The following is a 25,184-nucleotide window of genomic DNA, read 5'->3' on the forward strand; positions in this document are numbered from 1 at the left end:
GTAGTCCTCAGACCAGAAGAGGCAGTCAGTTTGCCTCATTGGGTGTCTTCTCGGAGGTGTTGGCAGAACATCCCACTATCCCTGGGGTGGTATTGCTTACCTCGGATGAACCAGGAAGGTGACCCTCTGATGCACATGTGCGACAACGTTCAACGATATGTCACACAACGACAAAAGGAGGTGAAAAGGACTGCTGTTATGAGAGCTGATAAATAAGAGCAACAGAAGATGCAGATTTCAGTACCAAACACATCCAAATCAACAGATCCACCAAGTAATAACAGTAAAGCAAGGGTGAGGCTGAACAACATCCACTTTCTGACTGCACATCTAAACGAATAACTAAAAGGAAGTTAACATTACTGACTAATTGGAAATCCAAACATGCCATACCAGAGTATAGCAATAGCATTTCAACATGAAGTATATCCATAGGCCACAATGCTCTGCTTATCTAAACTCTGTTCACTGTTATGGCATACAGCGATGCAATAATCAAAATGACAGAAAGATATCATATCAGACAGAAGCACGTCTCAAACTTATGAAGCCAAGTAGCTGTCTCTTCTGACGCAACACTTATTAAAATGTACAAATTAATTTTTAAGCTTCACTTACCTTGTGCTACTGAGGCCCTCAACAGCAATTTTAGCTTTTCATTTTCTCTCAGTGTCAAGTCTTTTGTTCAGTTTCTTTTGCTGTCTCCCTGAATACGCTGCAATTTAAAATGCACAGACTGGATGAACTGGTGGTGGGTGTTTTAAGAAGATGCCTTGTGGGTGTAGTCATTCCAGCAGCAGACTTTGCTGTTCACTACAAACTTTTTAATGAGTTGTCCCCAGATGAGTATTCTCGTTTGAGAATCACATCTGTCCCCAAAAGACTAAAAATTAACGGCCTAGATATATTCCTCTATGTGCCACATCATAATGTAGTCAATTACTCAATTGTTTATTTAAAAAAATTGTGACCACCAGGGAGCGTAGCATTACCCCAAACCTCAAGACACAACTAGACGGCACAGTCCTGGGCTCAAATTTAAGATATTTTATTTACTCAACAGGCTTCGAGTTCCTCTTTCTAAAGCAGCACAATACAACAGGGATTTCTTTCTCCTTCCACACCTCCTACTTAGTCTCATCCATCTCCTATTGACTCTGACTACTGGTGCAGGGTGGAAAACTAGCCGGACCAGGAGTACTTCTGGTGCCACCGCCTTGCATTTCAGGAGCACTTCTGAGTCCAGAGGAAGCCCTTCAAAGAAGGTTCCCCTGCAACTCCTCCTGGTGGCACCCAAGAACCCACACAGGGCTTTCCTATGGGACTGCAAATCTCAGCCTGCCCAGTGGAGTTCCACCAGTGGGATGCTGCCATCATGTGCACAGGGGAAGACCATAGCCCCAACAAGCTGCCACCCACTGCCCTTCCAAAGAACCAGTACCCATCACAGTTGGGATGCCAGTCCATGTCTGTCCAACTATTATGCTTTCCTGCTCTAGTAAGGAACTAGCTTCCATCCAGGTAGCGATGCGAAACCTTCCAACATGGCACTCACTGTATTTATATACTAGGGGGGCAAGCCTCCCTGGCACCTTTGGCACCCAACTCCCAGTTGTGGCCAGTCTGATGCTCGTGTTGTGAAGAAAGAGGCTGAACGCACCCCAAGGAGACGCAATCACTTCTCCGAAACCCCCTCTTAAACGTTGATACAATGGGAAACAAATACAGTTTTTTTACCTCCTCTTTGCTCGATCAGCTGCTAGCTTGCTGCTGCTGCCATGCCACATGATCTGCATCTTGCATGGCGCTATGAACATTTAAAAGCCTGTACAGCAACTGTCCTACTCTTTGTCTTTTATTTACGGCCCCGGGCGTGGCTAAATCTCTTGCCACAAAGCCTCGTCTCACGGGATGTGAGTTCTTGATATTTTTTAGTTTGTAATTTAAAAATGGAATAACAGTCTGAAAATCTAACAACAACACATTACAGTTCGATAAATTCTAAAAAGAAAGATACCAAACATATATATATATATATATATTTTAAAATAAGCCCAATTTAAATCGTGACAAAAAAAGTGACATAAAAAGTCACGTAAAATCGTTGCACTTTTAGGCTTAGGATTTTATATATAGAGAGTAGATATATATGGAAGACAGCTACTTGTTGACACTGCCTCCTCCAAAATGCTAGATGGCAGCTTCCCTGGAATGCAGCAGTGCCCCGGATTCCTGCAGGCCATCCTGGGACTTGGAGTTCGGTTTCCCAGCCCTGTTGGCTGCCGTGGGTGCCACCAGGGGGAGCTGTCGAAGGACCGAGTAATTCACACTTCCTCTATAGCCCGGAAATACTAATGGATCGTGTGGATGCAAGCTTCCGGTCTGATTAAAGAACTTGAGTTCTCCATCTGACCTGGAAGTACTGGTGAGTTACGTGGGAGGAAGAGCAGAAGCAGTTCAGAGTTGGGCACTATTTATAGAAGAAAACGATTAAAACGCTTCTTATTGCTTTTACTTTGTGTCCTGCGCGTCTGTCTGTTGAGGTTAAGGGGGCAGCAGCGACCCCTAGCATCTTACTATATATATAAGGAGGTTCCACCGGACTCAGAAGTGCTTCAACTGTGTGGCACCAGGCATAAAAGAAGCTGCTCGACCTCATCCAAGTGAGTTGGAGTTGGGAGATGGAGGACAAGGCTTGCCTGGAGGAGAGTAGAGGAGAACTGATATTGGAGTTATGCTTGTGAGTACGTATTTTGAAGAAAAAATATGAAAAAGGTTATTTCTGTGTAATAAAATGAACTTATTCCATTGTGTCTAGAATCTGGGGCTCTAGACTGCCTTCTCTCATTCACACTGTATACATATTATATTTATAGTAAATTCACCAGGTATAAATACACATACACAATGTCGCTAGACTGCGTCCTGTTGTTGCTAAAAGACAAGTCCCTATTTGTATGTTTGCAGTCTCACACTTTATTTCAAACTCAAAACAAGGAAGGACGATACTGGAAAAGCTTCAGTTCATGTCAACTCAGCGAACTTGACAGTGGCTCCTCTCAACAGAGAGCATTCCCTTCAGGCAGCCAAAGTAAAGTTCAAAGACTGATACGTAGAGTTCTCCTCTTGAGTGTGATCAATGGGGACGAGCTCAAGAATGATTGAGCATCTGTTAAAAGTTATATTTATCGTAAGAATCAGAAGATCCAGATATTTCTGGCCCCGTTTCCTAACATAACTTTCAGCAGAGTTACACTTTCCAGAAGCTTCAGCCCTATATGTGAAGACTAGAGCTGAGGGACTAAATTAGCAGACATTGAAGCTGTTTTCCATGAGGTTATTCTTTCAGATTCTTTCAATTTTTTTTTTTTTTGTATATAAAGGTTGCCATATTAGAAGTATTTGATTAGTTGGTAGTGTGAGATGTGCTGAACTACTAAGAACTTTTAACAAATAAAGCAACTTCACACCACATACACAATTTATAAATATACGTAGTGAGATGGATGGCCAGGGTGCTTGCCTGGTCAGGACAGATATGTGATGGAAGGACTGGGGGAGAGAGAGGGCTCAGGACATAATCTATCCTGAGACACTAGCCGGCAGCCCCCAAGGTTGCTGTGGTTGCTCAGATTTCCACAGGGCATGCTGGGAGACGGAGTTCGCTACAGTACTGTTGGGTTCTATGGATACCACCAGAGGAGTTGTGGGATTGGCAGAGCCCTTCATGGCAGGAATGCCGCCACACCTGGAAGTGCAGCTGGAAGGAAATCACCGGACACCTGGAGCACTTCCAGGTGCTCTATAAAAGAAGCCAGCTGCCACTACTCTGGGAGCCATAATCAGGAGGTAGAGGAAGTTTGACAGGAGGAGTGGAGAAAGAGAAAGAAAAAGAAAAGAAAGAAGAAGTGTGCTTTGTGCAGTGTGTTTTGTCATTGGGATTGTGCTGTATAGCTGGGAAACGGAGGAAAGTGTTTCCCACAAGGAAAAAATAAAAAGGTGTGTGCTGAACTTGTGTCCTTGTCTGTCTGTGTTGGGTTTGGGTGATTGGAGTGCCTTCTGTAGGCCATAGTATATCTTTAAGGACCTCTCTGTATTTGATGCATTCATCCTTACCTCAATTCTCAATTCTCAATTCCCCCTGCTTCTGAGAAGCTCCACTATAGCCTGATACTGCCATCACCATACTTCATCACAGAGAAGGTATTAGGCAGGTGATGATCAGTGCCTTGTCTTGCTCAGACATAGTGATTGAAGAAAGAGTCTCATTAGACTAGAGGATCTTTTTTCTTCATGCTCTCAGAGTCCAAATGGGCTGTTATATGCTTTGTCCTTCCATCTAGCCGCCATAAACGCCTGATTGATGGAATGCTGTTGAGATGGTCACCTTTCCAACAGGTTCTCCATTCTCAGCAGATGACTTCTGTTATACTGACCATTGGGTTTTTGGTAATCACCCTGAAGAAAGCTCTTCTTGTACAGAAGTGCAGTTTGGCTGGATGGCCAACTCTATGCAGAGTCCTGGTTGGTTCAATCTTTTTTCTTCCATTTCACAATTACTGAGGTCACTGTGCCCCTGGGAACACTCAAAGCTTTTGAAATAGTTTTATTTCCTTGTTGTGAACTATTCCTTGTCACAATTTGATTTCTGTTCGATACAAACAGTTTATGGTATGGATTTTGGCAGAATGGGGAACTTGGCAAGTTGGCAGAGGATTGGGCAATTTAGAGACAGGTATAGTATAAATTTGGGGTGGCAGGTGCACCTGTTCCTTTTCACATCTATCGGACAAGATAAGAGAAGAATAAGGGGACTGTGATATCATAGACAGAAGGTTTAAAACACACCAGAAATGGGAAAGCTGGCATCAGATTGGGCAACATGGAGGAAAGGGTATAATACATTTTAGGCTGGATTTGTTCTATGGGTCTAGTATTGGACAGGCCAAGGTGTGCATTAGCACCTTAATGAGGACCACAAGAACACATGGAATGACCAGATAGGTAGATAGTTATAACAGGCACTATATAATAGATTGAAAGATGTGACAGGCGCTATATAATAACTAAGTGCTGCTTCAGTTTGTCCCCTTTAAAAATGTGCCCCCTCCCAAAGTTGTTTAACCAGCTGCCACTGGCTTTAAGATATTTGTACTTTATTATTGACAGCAAAGAGTGTATAGTCTATCGTGTCCATCCCCAAATACCAGCTCTTCATGTAAAGATCATTAATCCCAAGGCAAATTGTTCTTGTCTAAATTATGAAGTACAGTATGTGCTATCTACTCAACTTGTATAATTAAGTTTTATGAATACAAAGGTATCTGGAAGTGTCTTTCAAGTTTTCTGATCGCCATTGTGTTGTCAGGACCAGGGCCCCATGGACTTTGGATGCGTCTCTCCAATGTCTGACTGCAGATCTCTTAAACTAAAGCAAAAATGTGCTGCTTGCTTAAGGGTTTAGACCCCTGTATTCTCTAAGCTATAAGTCATCCTAATTGGGATTTACTGTAATTACCTTTTTCTATTTTCTGTATAAAATCTCTAGTCTCGTTATAAATCATCAGTTATAGTTTTTCAGGGCATGGCTTTATTACATATCCCACAAAAGACCACTGATGCAATACTAAGTTGCTTCTTACATAACAGAACTAATGGACTCAGGTAAGAAGATGCAAATTCAGATGCCAGGGAACAGTGACCAATAAGCATTAGGTGAGACTGAGACCAATACAGGGTGGTCCAGATCTAATTATGCAGATCCAGATCATCTCGATGACTTTGATTTATGTGGGGACAATTCCAGTTTGGCGTGAAGACGATTCTTCATGTCGTCAGTTCGCACATTTCTCGATGGTCCGAGATTTTTCGGATAATTTTCTATGTAATAAACTTAATAAGTTATAGCGTAATGAAAATTGCATAATTAGATCTGGACCACCCTATACAGAGAGTATGGCATGAGAGCAGTAAGACAGAAAATGTTATGTTAATCAGTGTCAAAAACAACCAAGCCAAAGCTGCAAGTTAACCAAGACTCACCCTGAAAGGGTAACCAGTTCACCACTGAATTGTGGTTATAAAACTCCACACAGGCTGCATCTGCGGTCCAAACTCCAACTTGACACTTTGGTGCTGCTTGCAATGCTGAGAAGCTGTCATGTCACTATATTGACAGGCTACTAATGTCAGAATTAGATTTTGGTCCTCTTACAAAATACATTCAGAACTGTCAAAACTCAGAAATTCAAATTTCAAAAGATAATCAAGAGATGTCTCTCTTTTTTTATCTTCTTAGCACCTCGCATTGCAAGATTAGCACTAGTTACAAAAGAGAGGGGTCGGATAAAGTAAAAGAAGATTTGAAGGAAAAGGGCTTGACTGGCGAGGGGGTGCAGGTCCAAGCTGTTTGGAGGCTGATCAAGTACATCAACCCACATAGAAGTGGGAAAAGTGAAGAGGAAGAAGAAGAGGAAAATGAAATGATTTTGAATTTATTTTTTATATTTAATTACTGATTTCTCTTGTCTGGTTCTTTTCATTACAATCTATTAATTGTTAGCTTGTTCTTTTTTTGTTTCATTTGCCTTTTCATTAGTTTTGTTTAAGTGCTTTGGTGATCTGGTTATTTGATTTTTTTTCTGGTTTCTTAGCTCGTTGTTAATTTAGTGTTCTCCTTTGAATATTTCCTAATATTGCCCTTTTTATCTTTATTTTTGATTAATAAACATAGATGGACGAGCCTGTGGTTTCCTGGATTATGGATTATCTGTTGTGCAGACCGCAATTTGTGAGACTCAAGGTCTGTGCTTCTGATAAAGATGTGAGCAACACTGGAGCACAACGATGAACAGCCCTGTCTCCTTTCGCTTCTCTTTTACAATGCAGACTATAAATATAACACCAGGTCATGTCACTTGTAGACATTCTCAGATGATTCTGCACTTATGGGGTGTATTGACAGAATAGAGGAGTCAGGTGGGGAAGTTTGTTTCTCAGGAAACTGGTTATTGACTTTCGCCACACCAGACAGCCTCTGTGTCCAGTCGCTGTTCAAGAAGAGGATGTAAAGGTAGTCCACATTAATTACAGGTTGGACTGGTTGGAACACAGAGGAACTTTAACAAAAAGGGCAAAGCAGGCTCTTTTTGCTTAGGAGACTGCATTCCTTTAATGTGGGAAATGACATCCTTCACATCTTCTACAACTATGTGTGTTAGGCTGGTAACATCACTTCAAGAGAGGCCCACCAAATCAAATTAAAAGGGCAAGTTCAGTTATAGGACACACTCTAGACCCTCTGGAGGTCGTAGCAAAGGAGAGAATGGAAACAAAAATGAGTGCCATTATGAACAATGCTGCACATCCTCTCTCTGACACGCTAATACTGAGGACTTTCAGCCAATGACTTATTCAGCAGAAGTGTGTCATGAAACACGACTGGGGCTGCTTTATACCAACAACAATATGTCAACATATAGGCAGCAGGTGGCATTGCTGTCTCAAAATGCCTGGACCTCAGCTTTATTCCCAGCTGTAACATCTTCACTGATGAATCCATTGCCCTTAGACTCAGGTTTCCTCCCCCAGTTAAAAGACTTGTTAAGTGGATTGGCAGCACTTAAATTGACTTGATATGAGTGAGTTTCTAAGTTTCTTGGAAGTAATAAGAAAAGAATGGTATATCAGAGACCTTTCAACTAAAAGCTTTTGTGCAACTGAGGCCTTCATGTGAAATACACCATACTGCCATGATGAATTCAAGTCATGTCCATGAGAAAAACTACACTTTGGAGACCCAACACCTGTATTAAGAGCAATTCAGTTAGTGTCTGTGTAACAACCAGAAGGCCACTGTGCTCACTGATATGTAGGTCAAATCTCCTGACGGCAAGAGAAAAGTTAGCCTTTTGTAGAAATAAGTGGCCCTCAGGGCACCCAGGAGTATAGGTGATCTATTAACAAAAATAAATCTTGAGCATGTCGCCACAAGCACTAACCTAAATCAAAGTCTGCTCGAAAATGGTTTCTAAAGTGATGAGATGGACAAAATAAAATCAGTGAAACTTCAGAGGGCTCATGTTTCTCACTCTCTTTCAGAGTACAGAACAGACAGAACTAGGCTCATGAGTTCAGATATTTACATTTGTACCTTGTTTATGTGAAAATGAAACATTGTGATGTCATAAATGCTGGAAAAAATGAACACAACGCATTTTTTTCTTTTAAACCCAGTAAATCATTGATGGCAGAGTTAGAGTACCTACAGTGAGTGAAATGAAACTAGAAGCTGTAGGCATCAGAGGTCATCTACAAAAAAGGCCTGGATCTTGGTTTTCATCCAGGACACTTGCAAGCCCAGACACTCAGACTCCTTGCTCAGTCTCTCAAGAGCCCTGATAAGAGCCTCAATTGACTACAAAAACTTCACAGCATCGTCAGCAAAGTCAAGATCAGTGAATCTTTCACTACAGACACCCCACAGCCACTGGACCCAACGACATTGCCCAACACCCAGTCCATGCAAGCATGGAAAACACCCCTGATAAACCCAAGAACCAACATTCATGTCTGTGGTGACTCTTCCTATGGGAGAGCATGGGGGGTCATGAGGTCGCTGGGAAGGGGTGTGTGGTGCTCCCGATATCTATGCAAAAGGACGAAGGTCCAAGTCTTTAGAGTCCTGGTGCTTCCTACCCTGCAATATGGTTGTGACATATGGACGCTATCCAGTGACCTGAGACGATGACTGGACTCCTTTGGTACTGTGTCTCTTAGGAGAATGCTTGGGTACCACTGGTTTGACTTTGTGTCGAATGAGTGGTTGCTCACAGAGTCGTGAATGTGGCACATTACCTGCATTGTGAGGGAGCGTCAGTTACGGCACTATGGCCATGTGGCGTGATTGCTCAAAGGGTGAGCCCAGCTTGCAGGATCCTTATTGCTGAGGACCTGAATTAAACATGTTTAGTCTCAAGCAGAGGACCTAATCCGGATCTTCAAACTCCTCAAAGGCGTTGATAAAGTAGATCCATCAGAATTCTTTTATCTTAAAGGTGAATCACATACTTGTAGACATCAGTGGAAATTAAGAATAAGAGTATTTGAAACCACTTTTTTATGCTAAGAGTTGTGGAAATCTGGAACAAACTACAGAGACATGTAGTTGAAGCCAAAACCTTGACAACCTTTAAGAAGAATCAGGATGAGATATTCGGCCATCTTAGCGAATAGCAAAACAAATGATCTCGATGGACTAAATGGTCACCTCTCTAAGCTCTAAAATGCTAATCAGAATTCAAATATTAACCACAGGAGCAACTAGGACTCAGTGTCAGAATCAAGCAGAATTTGACACCAGCAGCATGTGCAAGGAAACAGAAACCAGAACATCTTAGTGGTACTGAACTGTGCTCTGTGTGTCCTCTGCAAAGGAAAAGGAAATTTACAGTCACATTGGGTCTGTCAGTGTTTTCCCTATAAAGCAAAAAGCTATAGGAGGGTCACACAAGAACTGATTATAATATCTAACTCCTACCAAACTAAAAACAAAATTGAATGCTAGGTATTAGAAGAATATAAGCTATCCATCCATCCATTATCTAACCCACTATATCATAACTACAGGGTCACGGGCCAACACAGGGTGCAAGGCAGGAAAGAAACCCTGGGCAGGTTGCCAGCCTACCGCAGGAATATAAGCTATATTAAAACAATAGAAAACTATAAAGATGTTTGGAGCCATGCTGCTAGACCATGCCATGCACACCCATACCTGCAAAGGTCAAACGTGCTGGCTTTTAAAACAATTGTTTACAACATAAAATATCCATTCATTCAGAATTGATAAAACAATCACAAATATTCCATGTCATGTTCCTGGAGAGACATTAGAATTACTGTATTAAAAGAAAAATGATGAGTCTGCCAATAAACTATGTCTCCATATTCACACTGTGTCTGGCACCTTAACAGACAGGTGGACCCATGAGCTCCTGGGGTTCAATGTTAATTATGGTCCCAATACAACAAGAAAGGGTAACTCAACATATACAGTGAGGACTGATTTTGTAGAATGTCACCAAAAACAGCTTCTTCAAATTATTAAATAGAGAGTTCAAATAGCTGTTATTGCCGTCACTTGAATGAAGCAGCGGTCTGCATAGGCAACAAATGTCACTCAAAGGAGCAGTAAGGAGACAGAAGAACTTGGCTGACAAAGAAACGTACAATTCTCAAAGTCAATTTCTGTTTAAATGTCAAGTGAATTGTGAGTTTTTCCCTAAGCATTTTCTTTATTTTGAAAGCCTTCCCTTTTCTGAGAAACAAAGTAATCAAACACCCTTTGATCAATGCTATTTTGACTACTCATAGCTCATAATTGCTGCAATTTCACGTCTATTTAAGGCCGAGTGTTACAGTCTTCTTCTGTGTGCCATTTCCAATCGCAAACCTCCTTGAAGGTCCCATTTTACAGTCCTCACATTGCCACAGTGGCCTGCAAACATTCTTCAGCTTTTAGCAAGAGGTTGGTTACACTCTCCTTTCTGTATTTGACTTTTATTTTCGTATTGCCCCTTCTGTTTCTGGTTTCTCAATGGTGTTTGGCTTCCATTGTATCCTGACCTTTGCTTGTCCTGATTTCGACTTTTTTGCTACTAAAATCACTTGCTGATTTTATTGTACTTACAATAATTTTCAGGTATCTTTGTGTGTCTTTAGCATACCAAGAGATCACGGGTGACCCTGAGATGATTAATTTTGTTGCAGAACGTCATCATTTCTTAGAGAAGCAAGAGGGCTAAAAAGAGACAGAAAAAAACCCACACAACACAGTAACATAAGTAAACTTTTTATTTTCAAAAACACACATAAAAATCATTTGAGAAATTGATTCCTCGTGAGTCAGAACTCCCAGGTAGACAAACAAATGCACATAAATCAGACTAAATTCAACACAATTAGTCTAATTCCACAGTTCCATATGCTCTCCTTCTTGTCTTTGTCTCTGTAACCCAACTACTCCATGAAATTCTTGGCTACATGTGCCAGGACTCCAGCTCCGCTCTTCTCCTCCAGTTCAAGCCATAGCCTATGTAAGAGCCATTTGTTGGTTATTTACTGTAGGTTATGTTAAATTGATTGGAGTATTTTCTTAATTATGTAGCGCAGCTGCCTCACAGTAAGAGGTTCGCTTCCTGGGTCCTCCCTGCGTGGAGTTTGCATGTTCTCCCCGTGTCTGCGTGGGTTTCCTCCAGGTGCTCCGGTTTCCTCCCACAGTCCAAAGACATGCAGGTTAGGTGCATTGGCGATCTGAAATTATCTCTAGTGTGTGTGCATGGTGTGTGGGTGTGTGCGCCCTGCGGTGGGCTGGCATTCTGCCTGGGATTTGTTTCTTGACTTGCGCCCTGTGTTGGCTGGGATTGGCTCCAGTAGACCCCTGTGACCCTGTAGTTAGGATATAGCGGGTTGGATAATGGATGGATGGATGTTAAAACGTTTACCTATATATTAATGCATAGACTACGGGAGGTCCCAATTTAACACCACAAAACTCTATTGAAATGGAATATTGTAATTATTTCTTGTCCCTCTGACTGCAGATCTCAGTTTATGATCTGTCTTGCAGTAGGTAAGCCGTGGCAGGCACACAGTTTCAAACCGTGCCTTATTGAATGCACTGGATCTCGTGACATATTGTTTTGACCATATTGAATGTGCTATATGTATAGAATATGTAGCGGCGCTACATTGTGTGGTAAATGGCCGGCCGTTCATCCCAGCCAATACCCCCAGGCCGCCAAATGGAGCCCTCCCTGCAGCATGGTGGTGCCCCAAATTCCAGCAGGAAATCACGGACAATGGAGTCTTTATTCACAGCCCTGCTGGATACCATGGGGGCCGCCAGAGGACGCTGCAGGGAGGCTCACAGAATATTTTCCCTACAGCCCGGAAGTACGTCGCAGTCACGTGGGACAGAAGAAATGACATACTTCCGGGTTGAAGAAAAAAGAGTTTTCATCCTACCTGGAAGTATTGCAAAGTCACATGGACAGAGAGAGAGAGAAACACTTCCGGGTCAAGGACTTTAAAAAGGACTGTGGGAGATCACAACATTGAACTGAGTTGGGAGGAAGGGTGACAACGCGTCTGGGAGAGGAGGATTTGATTATTGTGATTGATTATTGATTGTTTATTGAGTATAGTGGAGGTGCTTTGTGCACTGTATTATTGTAAAAATAAAATTATTGGGACTTTTATCTGGTGTCTGGTCTGAGGGTTCAAAGGGACGACAGCGCACTCTATCTGTCACAATAGTAATGGTGTTTTCAATGTTTGTACTGAGTGCATTTTGTTTCCATCGTTGCATTTTCTGTTTATAATGTGTGCGTCAGTGAATGTCGCCCCAGTAAATACAGGGGCGGATGATGGAAAGAGACCGCAGCTCCAAGATGGAAAGGACCTGTTTACAATTAATCAATTACAGGCAGCTCATTACTACATAAACAATCGAGAGGGAACAGAGTGGAGAAGGAGAAAGACGGAGATTACATTTTCACGACAACGAACCAACTTTACCTGCTGCTTTCCACATCACGCTTTTCATACCAGTTTGTTTTTCGTTCTGCTGGACTTATTTCAATTCGATCAGCGCCAGAGACCCCGGGGCTGGACTACATTATCCACCACATGCCGAGGATTTACGGTGAGGTCGTTCCATTTTTTCCGGGAAATTCAAACACATCACTTATCTGTTGACCAGTTATCCGTATTCAGGACATTTGTATACTCTGACTCAAGTTCACTATCATTGGCATTTTCCGTATTCATTCATTGTTATTTGTGTTCTGTGTTTGTTATATGTTATTGGGACAAGAGAGGGTTTGTTATTGTATGTACAGTAATCCCTCCTCGATCGCGGGGGTTGCATTCCAGACCCCCCCGCGATAGGTGAAAATCCGCGAAGTAGAAACCATATGTTTCTATGGTTATTTTTATATATTTTAAGCCCTTATAAACTCTCCCACACTGTTTATAAATATTCCCCGCAGAGTTATACAGCATAATCGCTTTGTATTCTCTTAGATATTAGGTAAGATTCATTGAAATTATGTATATAAACACACTGTTTATATACAGTAAAACCTAAATATTATTTTAAAGATATTGAGTGTCTCCGATAGCACATATGTTACAGCCATTACGATAGACATGCCACCAGCAATAAATACGTACAATACAAGAAAAATAGTATACAGTAAATGTGTGTACAGTGACACTAAACGCACGTACATGTACTAAGTACTGTAAGTAGAAAATTAATTATGGTTACTCACCAACAATGACACGATGACTTGTCCGATAACAATGAGTTTTATTTTACTGCACAACAAAAGAGAGTGTTACAGCCCTTAAAGGAGCCACTTCAGGCGATTGTGTAGCACTGCCGTTGTTCTTCTGGCAGTCTTCAATGCAAATCCCTAAAGCAGATTCCATCCAGACTACTGCCTTATTACATCCACTTACAACTCGTTTTGCACCCTGGTTAAAAGGACACTGCGGCCGTAGATCTTATATTCCTTTCCTACTTTTTAAATAAAAAGAATCGTAGCCTTCAACGAATCCAAAACGTTTACCTTTTCGGCAATCATTAACATCTTCCGTTTGCACTTGGGCACGGCCCCTGAAGCAGTGGCAGATCGTTTTGGAGCCATAATGAAGGGCTTGACTATGCACAAAAATAAACACAAAAGAGCACAACTCTTTACACAGAGAAACACGTTGATGCTGAATGAGTGAGACGAGACTTCCTGGTTAACACTGCATTCAGCAAGCAGGAACTTAACTGCGTGCTCTGATTGGTTAGCTTCTCAGTCAGGAGAACTTAACTGCGTGCTCTGATTGGTTAGCTTCTCAGTCAGGAGAACTTAACTGCATGCTCTGATTGGTTAGCTTCTCAGTCATCCGCCAATAGCGTCCCTTGTATGAAATCAACTGGGCAAACCAACTGAGGAAGCATGTACAGGAAGTAAAAAGACACATTGTCTGCAGAACCCGAAGCAGCGAAAAATCCGCGTTATATATTTAGTTATGCTTTCATATAAAATCCGCGATAGAGCGAAACCGCGAAAGTCAAAGCGCGATATAGCGAGGGATTACTGTATGGTGTTGTTGCTTTGGTGGTGGTTTATACATATCTATATATTTATATACTTATTTTCTACGTGTGAAAGTTGCATTTTTTGTTATTGCTTCATTTAATATATTTATCTACTTATTTTTACATATCTGCTTTTGTGTGCTGATGTTTAAACCGTTGATTGTGGGGAAAATTGTACTTGTTAGAGGTACGGCTTGGTATTCATAGATTAGCCTCAGTAAATTATCCAGGCCTCAGGTCTTGGAAGTGTAGCTGCCGGCTGGGTCAGGGGTCAGCCATTACAAATGTACTGAATACTTTAAGTAAAGCTTAGGTAAGTTTGCTGTAGAGAAATAATGCAGCCTTCAAGTATAGAAAGTAACTGAAGTTTGTAGAAGAAACAATTTTTCCTTTTTTGCCTTCTGTTCTGCGTATGTAACAACTTTTTTTCTCTGTTCTGCTTTGAATTTTCACAAAGCCTTTTTAAAATGAACTTTATTGGACTTTGGAATTTCTTTTGTACGTGTTTAACTCATGCTGGATCCTTACCAGCTCAACAGCTGCTTGATTTCGAGATCCTGCAACTTATATTGTGTCTCATTTTGCCAGTTCAACCAAAATACTTATAAACAGCTAAATGCAAGCTAAATCTATGTGTAAATATAGCTAACAAATCACATATATTAAGATACATAAATGGAAGACCTGAGTATGTATGGAGCAGTCCACTCACACTCAACTTCAGCAGCTAGATGGTCCATGCATGCACATTTGATTTTTTTTCAGCACTTGCATGCACCTCACTTCTCACTAGCAAAGACCTGTGTGTGCAGCAAACACCGTCGCACAACAACAATGTTGTGCTAATGACACAGATGAAGAGACACAACATCGAAACGAAGCAATCACCGCGGCTCAATAACATACAAGTGACACAACACAGGCTTGTAGTTTTGACTAAAAACATTTTCTATCTGGAGGTATTTTACCAAGACAAAGATTACTAAGACTCATGCCAGCAATACAGCTAAGATATGGTATCACTGGTATCATCCTACTAAAACCAGTAGGGCGGCAAGGACAAGTGGGTCCATATTCTCCATACTGGGTAATTCTTAAGAGTTAGCTGACGTCTCTCAAAGTTCATGACAAGAGTAAAACTGATAGGGCGTCTTTGGGTTGTTTTTTGTCCCAAAGACCACATGCATCTAGTGTCTTCATAACCATTTAAAGCATTGGTGTCCATCTGCAATACTGGAGGGCCACAATGGCTGCAGGTTTTCATTCTAACCCTTTTCCTAATCAGTGCCCAGTTTTCACTGCTAATTACATTTTTTTCCCTTCATTTTGATAGCCCTGTTTTTAAGTATTGAGTCCTCTGAATTGATTCGTTTCTTCATTAAATGTCACCCAAACAGAAATGAAATGTGAAATGAGTTAGCCAACAGAAGACCAACTAAGTCAGAGCTTCAAACTCCAACCAGTTTCTTAAATACACTGTTAGAAATGTCTGTAAATCTAACGGTACAAATACTGTAAATGGTGAAAGTAAAAAACCTTTTCTGAAAAAAGGAAAGTTACCTTATGTTCTACTGAAAATTACCTGTATATCTTAAACAATACATTTCATTATTTTTTACAGTCAAGTTCTGTAAAATTGATATTTTTCTACCTTCAAAATCTGCTAAATAGTTTATTGATGAATTACAGTTACACTGAAAAAATCTGTTAATTTTACAGTGTAAAACTGTTAAATAGCGAGGGTAAACAACCGTAAAATGTAAAACGGTGAAGTGCTGTGTCAGTAACACCGGTTACGATATTTGCATAAGGACACGCCCCTTTTTACAATATTGTTCCTGGCGATCCGCATACCTTCGAATAGTAGGGAAAAAAACTTAAACTAAGTTAGCAAACATATTTTTCCCTGCGTGCTGAAGGTTTTTTGAGGTTATGGAAGCTGATCTATGGTGTGTTGTATTTCATAAGTAGGACACCATACACCACAAAAGAGAAACCTTTACTTCCCCACCAGACAACGTGCTGTAACTTCCTTAAACACTGAATTGTTTTGAATGTGTATAATTAAGTGATACATGCTTGCTGTTGGATGTTGTTACTTTACTGATGCTAACTGTGTACTGGGGATTGACCATGACAATACATATTGTTTATTGATTGTCATATTTATTACACACATGAATTTCTGGTTATGGTTAAACATTCTTTTCTGTTGGAATTTGTAGTTTTTACTACAAAATTATACTGTAGACCCAAAAATATTGTCACCTTATTTATTACAGTAACATTTTGGCAACCCAGTTGCCAGTATTTTACCGTAAATGTAACTTTTTTTTAAAGTGTACCATAGTCCAAAAAATATTGTCACCTTCTTTTTTACGGTAACATTCTGGCGACTCCAGCTGCCAGTTTTTTACCATAAATTGAACATTATTTTTTTTACAGTGAAGCTCATCCATCCATCCATTTTCTAACCCGCTGAATCCGAATACAGGGTCACAGGGGTCTGCTGGAGCCAATCCCAGCCAACACAGGGCACAAGGCAGGAACCAATCCTGGGCAGGGTGCCAACCCACCGCAGCAGTGAAGCTCATTCTTGTTTTAATGAAACCTGTTCTTTTAATTTCATGGCTTCTTGCTGCTCTCATTCTGCCACAGTAGACATTTCCAAAACTGATTTTCATTTTGTCTAAGAACACCATCGAGATATTTTGGTGACCTGAGCAGATCAGCCTTACTAAGACCTTCATCTTTCTTTATTTTCAGATATTGTGTGATGGACACTGGTTAGTTGGTCATTTTTTGTGTCTCATTATTGTTTGGCTGCCGATTAAGGTAAAAAGAAACAATTCAGGGGTCTGAAGCAAATTAATTAATGCTAAGGCAAAAGGAGTTAATTAGCAGCAACCGGTCACTAATTAATAAGATGGTTAGTATGAAAGCCTGCAGCCGCTGAGGCCCTCCAGGACTGGAAGTTGGACACCACTGATTTAAAACATAAATCGCATTGACATATTGATTATTGATTATGCACGGCGGATTAAAACAACATATTTTTGAAAATGCATGCTGAATGTTAATGATACAAATACATTCCCTGCTTTGCTTTACTTATTTTTTAATTAATACTTCTGAAGAACCTTTGAAGATTTAAATTATTTTTAAAGTCGAAATTCAGGTTATGATGCTAGTATTCTTGCACTCCATTTGCCTCTCACTGACGCAGCTCTTAACACGATATTGTCAAGAGTTCAAACTCTCACCGAACAAATGCCCTTCTTTGTATTTTTTTAATGGCCAGCTCAGGGCAGAGAAGCAATTATGTCACCAGCTATTTTCTGCTGACACTAAAGAGCACTGAGGTGAACTGAACATTTCAACGGAGGCTCATAGGATTAGCGCTTAATCTGCAGCACCATGCTGCACTCTGCTCTTTTTCTCCGTTTTATCCTGCTGTTCTTTCTACGCACAATGATTGTTTTTCTGTCTCTTGTTTACAGGAAGCAGATAGCTGCCTTTGTTTCATTAGTAACTCAAGTCAAGGAAAAGCTGTTAAGTGAGCACAAGCGAAGAAGATTATGCAGGCGGCTGAGCACTTTTACATTTTTTACTCTATGGCTTGACATGTGCAGGTTTTCTGTGATGTTTGAAGTCTTCCTGTAAATGATGTGGTGGCAGCCTTCAGCCTAAGAAACTTGACTGAAAGCCCACCGGACGCCTCATTTAATGACTCTCTGAGCTGGAATGTTCCATATTTGCCTTCTGCTACAATCTGAGCCTCTACAGAAAATCCCATTAGTCCAGACCCCCTGTAGGTTGTCAAGTGCAACACACCTTTCTCAGCAAAAGTACAAGGTGTTCAAAAGCACGAAAACTTCTGTGTCGGCATTCCATGATCCTCTTACGTAAGTGACAGACAGCAAAAATAGGACATGCCAGCAGTGTACTGTAAGTAGAATGGTACTCTCAAATTCACATTTCTGAGGCACGTTAATGGCCAGGCAAGACAAGAGAAGAGAGTGGCATCTCTGCTAAGTTATCCATTCTATTGGAAAACATCCTCTTAGAGAATGATGGATGGCTATACTGGGGGGCTGCAGCGTAATACTCCCCAGATCTAACAAGCACACAGGACCACTTAAATTACCACAGAACACTTCTTCAATATGCCTCAGAGGTTTGGGCCTCCACAGTGCAATGCAGTTTGGCCAGGCTGTGCGCTCTCACTTCATCACATGTATTTCTGTCTTTCATCAGCCACTTTTCCTCTCACGCCTTTGCCCATTTCAAACCACAGCAGGCTAGCTGTACACATCTAAAGTATGTGGAGTTAAACTAGATAATGCAGACACTGTATATATCCTAGATATGCAGGTGGATGAGCCTATGGTGTGCTGAGTTAATGGACTATCTGTAGGGCAGACGGCAGTGTCTGAGACTCAAGGCCCGTGTCTCTGATAAAGATATGAGAAACACTGGAGCACCACAAGGAACAGTCCTGTCTCCCTTTCTCTTTACTCTGTACACCTCAGACTATAAATATAACACCAGGTCAGGTCACTTGCAGAAATGCTTAGATGATCCTGCACTTATGGGGTGCATTGATAAGGGGGATGAGACCGAGGAGTGGACTCAGGTGGAGAAGTTTGTTTCTTGGTGCAAAGAGAATTGTCTTCAAGTTAACATCAGAAAAACCAAGCAACTGGTTATTGACTTTCACCGCACCAAAAAGTCTCTATGTCCGGTTACTATTCAAGGAGTGGATGTAGAGGTAGTTAATTTCTACAAGTACTTGGTGATCTTCATTAATGACAGGTTGGACTGATCTCAGAACACAAAGGAACTGGAAGTCTGTGTTCCTTTAATGTTGGAAGTGACATCCTTCACGTCTTCTACAACTCTCTGATGGTCAGTGCGATTGTCTATACTGTGGTGTACTGGGTTGGTGACATAACTGCAAGAGAGGCCCACTGAATCAACAAGCTAAATAAAAGGGCAAGCTCAGTTATAGGACACACTCTGGACACCCTGGAGGGTAGTAAGGGAGGAGAGAATCAAAACAAAACTGACTGCCCTTATGAACAATGCTGCACATCTTCTATCTGACACTCTAACACTGTGGACTTTCAGCCAATGAATCATTCAGCAAAAGTGTGTCAAGAAAAGCTCCTTTATACCAACAACAATAAGTCTGCATAACGCCTCACTGTGACTGTGACAGCCAAGTCAGAAGTTTTCTTTCTTTTTAAATTATCTTCCTTTTCAGTCATTACGGTGTGTGTTCAGACCATAGTGTGTGTGTATACACTACATAGTTATATCCATCTATAATATGAAACCCAGATTTATTTACATATACAAGTAGACATATTCTTGCCCGGCTCTACCTTCACATTTCATTTAGGCTTATCCCAGAACATTTCGTAGTGGCAGGGAAGTGAGTAGGGACTTCTCCCTGATATCCCCCTGCAGTTGACTTTCCTCAGGAGTTGCTCACTCTCCAAGCCTTGTCTGTCCTCCTCAGCCACAATAAGAAGATTGTCTTCGCTGCTTCTTCTGGCAATTCCTTGGTTGCCTTTTGCAGTCTGCCTCCCTGCAAACCCAAGTCCTTAAGGAGGTGTGTTGTTAATAGGCCCACATACTCTCAGACTCCTACTTCAACTGGGCAGAGCCCAGAACACTATTCGTCTTCCCTGCACTCTTTGACCTGGTCTGAGTATTTTGCTCTCTTCCCCTCATGTGTTGCCTCTATCACTTCCTCCCATGGCACTGTTAGCTCAACAAACAGTGTAGATTGTACAGCTGTAACCCACAACATAATGCCTAGTGAAGTGCTACAGATTTCTACTGGAATATAGAGCTACCTGCCCAGGTCCACCTCCATCTTCCAATCCACTCCTGGAGCCATAACCTTTGGTGCTGGTTTACTGCTGAAGCTCTTTATGTGTTCTCCCAGTCTGAAGTAAGAGATCTGCTGGTTTGATGCAGGGCTCTCATGGTTGGCTTCAAGCTGTCTCTTTTTCACCATTTCCACCAGTTCAGACCAGCCATTTGAAATTACCTTGTGCTGCTAGATTTTACAGCCAGGTAGTTCATGTTGGAGCGTGACATTGGTGGTCCCAAATAGGTCAATGGCTTGCTCTATGCCAAGTTACTGCTGGAGATTCTGAAGACTTTGTAAAATGTCATAACTTGCTCTAAGACATAAACAGGGCTGACCCTGTGGCAGCTTCCACAAATCTGCCCAGTTTACCACTTGGCTTGCAACACCCTCCCACATTATCCAGTGTCCCTGTTGACCTTGTGCCACTGCCTTTACTCTGTACTCCTTGGTAAGGTCCTTCTTACCTTTCATATTGGTCTTTGACCATATGCTGGGTGTGTATCACACCATCCAAGCCTGCCTATTCTGTATTGACCCTAGCCATTACCTCCTGGTGTTGACTGCCCTGTCCACTTAATCCTTAGGTCTTCACTTTCTCCCAGTCGCCACTCAGGCACCCATGTTCTTCACCACCACATCAGAGAAGTCCCTCATCTCCATTACCAGCCTTACCTTCTCTTGCATGTACTCGAGGATGATGGATTTCAGGGGTAGTTCCAGTGTGTTCCACCCTTGCAAGCTTACCACAGAGAAGCCCTGAGCATGCCCCAGCCATCTTGCTCACAGTTGATGAGGTGATATCACATAGCTTCATTGACTATAATACCCTTAGGTACATGGTGAAGTGATAACAACACACCCTGTACTTTCCAGAAAACTTGCTAGAGTTAATCCTGCTCAAGCCAGCTGCTGGAGGATGGCTTTCCCCCATTCCTTGTCTGAAAGACTAGCTGTATATTGCTTTCCCAGACTTCAAATTGGCTAGTGTCTAATATGATGGATGTTTTCTCTAGTGATGGTAAAGATGGCTAAAAGGAAAAGCTCTGTGACTTGCATGGCCTGAATCTCATCCTGGAACAGGTGATCAACTCATGCAACCTCTTCAGGAGCCTGGATGTGCAGGGAGATGTTTGTAGGAGACAGGTGATGTCATCCATGTAAGACCTTACAGGGGATAGCTAGTAGCTGGACCCCACCCACCACCTGCATGGCTAAGGAGGATTTCAAAGGCTGCTATGAAGATGATGAGGGGAGATGGAACATACCATTACAATCCCTACTTCTGGGTGTTGCCAGTCTGTGGTGCACTTTTGGAGGGTGAATCACATATGCAAATCCTGGAAGTATTTCATGACCATGGCCTTGATATATTATTAGGGATGTAAAAGAAATCCACTGTCAATGAGATGAGTTGGTGTAGCACTGACCAACATGCATTGGTGAGATCAAGCCTTATGATCTTCTTGCTTTTTGGTCTGGATCTGTTCCCAAAAAATTGATGCATGTTGCTTGAACCCTGGGCTTCTTGGAACTCTGGCCTTCTGGCAGCAGGTGATGATATAGACATTCTCCAACAGGTAGGTGGTCATCTTCCTGGCTATTATAGAGAAACCTTTAAAAAGTTTACATAATCTCCACCCCTGACAGCTTTATATAAGCTGGCCTAATCAATTTCATTTGGAGAGCTATGCCATCTCTACTATTGTGCCTCAGTTGGCAGCGACAAGTGCCACCTCTCAGCCATAAAGTCAGTTTAGTCTCATTTTTGATGATTGGTAGCTCTGCAGGGCCAAAATCTTGAATAATTTAATTGCATCTGGTTAAGCAGCCATCTAGAATAAGATCCCTAACAACCAGACACATAAAAGAAAATTGTAATATTATAGCTTGGGGTGAAATTTTCATTGCCACAATAATTAAAGGGCATCTGTAATTAACATTTCAGAATGCCTTCATTTATAAACAGACTCTTCTTATTTTGGTGCAAGTTAAATGCTTCATTGACTAAACAGAGTAGATTCAGAAAGTATTTTAACCTCTTCTCATGTTGTAGACCTAATGTTAAATGAATACATCTAACATTTTTGCCAATCAATATCTCATAATGACAAAATTAAAAAAAATGTTTTCAGAATAGTTTTTAAAATAGTCTCTCACTGATATACAATAAGTGCTTTGACCCTTTGCTGTGGCACACCAAACTGTGGTCAGGGCATCCTGTTTGCTTTTATTATCCTTGATATGTTTCTACAACTTGCTCCAAGTCCACCTGTGGAAACTTGATTTGTTTTTGACATTGTTTAGAAAGGCACACACTTATCTCACAATTCACACTGCAAGTCAGGACAAAAACCAAGCCATGAAGTCAAAAGAACTCTCTTTAGACTCCCACCATCAATCTGCGGTGAAGCAAAGATTAGGGCAAGGAGATTAAAAAAATGTATAAAGCTTTGCGTGTTCCCAGGAGCACAGTGTTCACAATAATTGTGAAATGGAAGGAGTTTGGAACCACCAGGGGGGTATTTTCCATACGTCGCTTAAATCATCCGAGATCAGATGCCTCATCTAGGATGAGTTAATGCTGGTGAAACTCATCCGGGATAAGTCGGTTTTTCAAACGCAGCTGTGTAGTAGATTAGTCTAGCTGGATCTAATCATCCAAGATGAATGCGTGCGCCCATATATATTGAGTCTAGAAAACATGATCAGCAAGTCTTTGAAAGGCTGTAACAAAATGACGAAAGAAGGGGCGCAATTTTTTTTTTCCACACAAGCGGAGTAGGACCTTTTATTCAAAGGATATGAAGAATTTCAAGATTTAATATGCACAAGGGGTAACACTGCAAAAGCAGCCCAGACCAGAAAAGACGGCTGGCAAAAAGTGGCCGACAAATTAAACGCTAAGTAGTGTGCATTGTACTTACTGAAAGCAGCGTTTCATTTCCTATGTGTCGGATGAATTATTATTTAATATGTCATAATTCCAGATCAAATGTGAGCACAAGGAGAATATAGGAACAGGTTAAAGTGAAGTACAAGAATATACTTCAAACTGGTAAATATTGGTATATAACTATTTAAAGAATTGTTGACATAAAGAATCATATATAATATAAAAAATATTAATTTTAAAGCTAATAAGAAGTGTCACATACGTGCGCATGGGAGGCAGCTAAAGGGCTTGAGTAAAGGCAGTTCCTTAAGGGCATGCCGGGATGTGGCAGAGTGCACTGACTCTTTTTCTCCCTTTCCTGTAGACCATTCACGGAAGATCCCACCTGGCTCTTTTGACGTCACTTCCGGGACCGACCCTATGAAAGAAGACCTTGACGGCCCCGGCCCCTGTGATATCGTGACTTGCACCAATGGCGGAAGACCATGAGCCCAATCCATATGATCTTGCTTCCTGTCTTCCCCTTTAAAAACCTGCACCTTTTCCCTAGTCCCTCAGTTCTGTTTTGGACTTGGTTTTGTGCACATCAGTGCTGTATTTACTAAACATTACTTTTGCAGCCAGGATACCACATTATACGGGTGGCTGCACCAAACCTTTATATGACTCTGTCTCCTATTTATGACAGAAGGCAGACAAGCAAAAAACAGGTGGAGGTCCACGCGGTTCAGACCTAACCCCTACAGAAGAGTCACCCTGTTTCTGAGTGCATTCCAGGGGGAAGCTCCACTTCAGGACCAGTGGCAGGATGCAGTGGTCACTTCATTTCAAGTAAAGGATGGTCATTGCATATATTTGTCCTCAATGTGTGCCATAGGTATGTTCCATATAGCCCTCTTTTTTGTTGGGTCAGTTGCAGGGAATGTCATATTCCTAAAACCTGTGTCTGACCAACAAGATATTGACAAAGGTCAAATATTTGATGAAGATACTATGTCTGATTATTCATCAGGAGGAGAGGTAAATTTTCCAAATAATGTTTGATCAAATGCCACTCTGATCAGTCCCGTGTGTCCCAATCACATTTGGAAATCCGGGGTAATGAGAATGTTAGGCTGATTGTGAGATTCTTTATGGAACTGTGGGTGTTTTTGCCTGTGTATTACCTACCTGGAATGGCATGAAACGCCTCTTTTATTGTCTGCACACGCAGGTGTCCAGGAAACACTATGAAAACCCAAAGGAAATATTTCAGAGCCAAACAGACTTTACGAATTGCCTGGCAAACTGCACTTTTAGATAGATTTTCCACATTGCCTACAGTATATACTGTAAAAAAAGTGCCGCTTGCAAAAAACCTCAAAGCAATGCATAATGTCTGTGTGGTTGTGAGAGCCCGACTTCGCCTTGTTTGACTTTGAATATAAGGTGCTAATAAATCTTTGAGGTACAATAGGCCTATTCCCCCTCGGCTAAAGCGGTATCTTTTGAAAAGAATTTCCTCCAGGAGCAATAAAGGATCTTGCCGATCGTGCAAAACCCTCTCTATATGAAATTCTCTTCTTATAATTTGCGCACCAATATCAATTGGTTGCTCATTCATAAACGGTGAAGCCATGACTGAATGAATTCCATGCACGGAAACTGATTAAGTGTGTGAGGTAATCCTTGTTTACAGAGAACAAACCTGCTCCGAGCAGGTTTGAGGATTTGGATGTGCTGCTATGACAACACATTCAGCAAGAGTTTCGAAAAACCGACAGATCCAGGATCATGCCAAATAGTCAACAATTACATCAGGCTAAACGAGTAATCCACGTACGAAAAATACCCACCAGGACTCTTCGTAGAGCTGGCTATCTGGCCAAACTTAATAATTGGACAAGAAGCTCCTTGGTCAGGGAGCTGACCAAAAATCCAATGGCCACTCTAACAGAGTGCTGAGATGGGAGAACCTACCAGATGGATGGTCAGTATCTGGTATTTATGGTAGAGTGGTTAGACGTAAACTTAGAGGTTTACCAAACAGAATTAAAATGACTCGCCGACAATGAGGAAAACGATTCTCTGGTCTGAAGAGATACAAACTGAACTCTTTGGGCAGAACTCCAACCACTAAGTCTGGTGAAGACCAGGCACTGCTTATCACCTGCCTAATACCATTCCTAAAGTGAATCATGGTGATGGCAGCGTCATGCTATGGGGGTGCTTCTCAATGGCAGGGACATGGAGACTGGTCAGAATTG

The sequence above is a fragment of the Polypterus senegalus genome, chromosome 11, assembly GCF_016835505.1.
Source record: "Polypterus senegalus isolate Bchr_013 chromosome 11, ASM1683550v1, whole genome shotgun sequence".
NCBI classification, from domain to species: Eukaryota; Metazoa; Chordata; class Cladistia; order Polypteriformes; family Polypteridae; genus Polypterus; species Polypterus senegalus.